At 39.6% G+C, this 2,500-nt stretch overlaps 1 protein-coding gene across 3 annotated transcripts in view; it reads right to left on the bottom strand.

The window, feature by feature from the left end:
• The window catches only part of LOC144967556 (cleavage and polyadenylation specificity factor subunit 2-like), a 402,879-nt gene that overhangs the window by 174,751 nt on the left and 225,628 nt on the right, over positions 1-2,500 (bottom strand). The window lies entirely within an intron of this gene.

The following is a 2,500-nucleotide window of genomic DNA, read 5'->3' as shown; positions in this document are numbered from 1 at the left end:
TCAACGCCTTGGGCGATGCCATTATCTCCGTTAATGGGAATAAATTTCAAATTTTATTAAATTATCGAAGTAACAATGAAGTACGGTGAGCAAATAAAGAAGGCATCACCCCTCTTCTCTAATTAGGTTACAATTTGAAATGAGTGTGACTACTCCGTGTGTTTTACTCCTGTAGGCCACGGTTTTCATCGTGTAGCGGTCTTTAACGGTTCAAGAATGAACGATCCCACGCTCTCAAAGGTCAAACCGGTTCGAATTTCCAACAGTCTCTCAGGAATGTTCAATGTCGAAAAGGACCGGTCCTACTAGGACCGGTCCTTGCGGTCTTCATTTCCCAAGGACCGTAGGACCGTGGTCCTTAAGCTTGCCAAGGACCGCCCCGCACTAGTTCTAACGTCGTGGCTTTAGTCAAGATACATTCCACATCTCGTAGGGGTATGAATGAATACCTGACTATAGATGGAATGAAGTTGACGTCTCATGGGTCTTTGTTATTGTTTTTTTTTTTTTTTTTTTTTTTTTTTTCGATATCCACGTTTATAAGTGATCTCGCTTAAGTGTATGATTCCGACTATAATAGTTCATGGTTACACAGAAATGTGTGTTTTGGTCCGTTATACTTCCGGATGGCAATGTTGTGATCTTCTTATCCAAGCGCATACTGTCCTGATTTGAAGTACACACACACACACACACACACACACACAAACTTTACATCAATCACAACGAAATAAACCTAGACGGAACACAACCAAAAACAAAAACCAACCAAACAAAACAGAATCAGATATTATTATAATATATAAATAAATAATCTTCAGTTGCATCAAGACCGTATTATAATAATATTATGACTGTCAAACGAAGCCAGTTCCAAAGGTGGGGGAGAGAAACAAGAGGGTAGAAAAGAAAGCACGATAATGGACGGGAAGTCGGTATCATGAGGCATAAATGCCAGTGATTGAAGTTAATCCTGTGACAGGAATGCGCCATTTCACAACGGCCTAACCTCCCCTGGGCACCCCGTTGCTAAGGGGATAACTAGGCAATGCGTCGGGCAGAAAGAAAACAAGGCGTTAAAAGCCAATAATGAGGTGGCTGAGAATCATTCACGTAACAATGGAAAGATGCCTGCACGAGGCGTTAATGACCGAACAGTTACCACACCTCGCCTTGCATGATGAGGTCAACGTCAGAAGTCAGTCAGTGATCAAACTTATACGATGGCTTTTATCCAACGATGGAGGAACTGCAAAACAGTATGAATAACACTACAGACGAATGAGATAATAGTTGTAGTGTTATTCATCCTGTTTTGTTGACAAATGGGAATTCCGAAACGTCCGTTTTATCTGTTCTCGTATATTAAATTGAGGTTTACGTTCAATTTCACATTGTCATTTATTTCTTCGAGCTTCGAGTAGTACCATGTACATTACTGTAATGCGAATACACCGTTAAGACAATATGGAACTCAACTCTCTACCACACAAATGACATGACTAATAAATCACCCTCATAAGAAAAATAAAAAAGGTGGCTGTCGCTACCCGGTGCATCGAGTGTGCTTGAGTTACATGTCTGTAAAGAGTGCTGGTGAAGAAAAAAAGTGGACAAAAAGAAGAAAAAAAGAGAAGAAAGATTAGGAGGTCAGCGATAGGGCCGTAATGAACAGAGCCATGTGTCAGTTGGTATTTGGCCAGAGGCATGGAAACGTTCTATTATGGCCGCTACATACTTCAGTTAAAACCATCAGTTAGAAATTGGGAGTAAATCACTCAGTTACACCGGAAAGTAAAACAATAGCTTGTTGTCAAGGAGGAACACGTGAATAGTGTTGATATGTGACTTATTGCAATAAATAAAAGAAAAGAAAAGAAATCATAATATCGTAAATAGACAATAATTTGAGGGTTGTACGCGTAGACTTTATCAATTTTGACACCTTGATTTTCAAAGATAGATCGGAGTAATAATTGTGCTAAAAGTTTTCTTCCTTGCTAAAAAAATATCAAAGGTAACAAGCTCTAAAATATCTACATATCATGCTTAATTAACTGACTCAGGCCAAACTGTCATTTTAGCTGCCAGCTCCTATCCACACCTTCCACTCCACCAGCAGGTCGGTCGCCATGAGTAAAACCCGCATTCCAACTGCACGTGTGTGACGGTCTTAAGAGTGTTGGTACACTCAAAGTCGGTCAGCGGTCGGAAGGAACTTAATGGATAGAACCACTGTAACCCCGAGTCCATTACTCAAAAAAACAAAGAAAAGCCAAAGGTTTTCGATCGGATCGAAATCAACGACCTTTCGCTTGGAAAATGGGTGAAGTATTGAGCTTACTCTTGGTAAGAGACACCGAGTCATCCAGAGAAAAAGAGACTAACATGGCCATTCTGCAATAAAAGAAAAGGAAAACAAAACAAAACAAAACAAAACAAAAAAACCCCGAAAAAACAAAACAAAAAACAAAACAAAAACAAACAAACAAAAAAAAAA

This window comes from Berghia stephanieae, chromosome 1, assembly GCF_034508935.2.
Source record: "Berghia stephanieae isolate SIO BIC M18660-M18661 chromosome 1, UCSD_Bste_1.3, whole genome shotgun sequence".
Classification (NCBI taxonomy): Eukaryota; Metazoa; Mollusca; class Gastropoda; order Nudibranchia; family Aeolidiidae; genus Berghia; species Berghia stephanieae.
The sequence above is the reverse complement of the archived record's forward strand: the minus strand, read 5'-3'. Positions and strand labels throughout refer to the sequence as shown.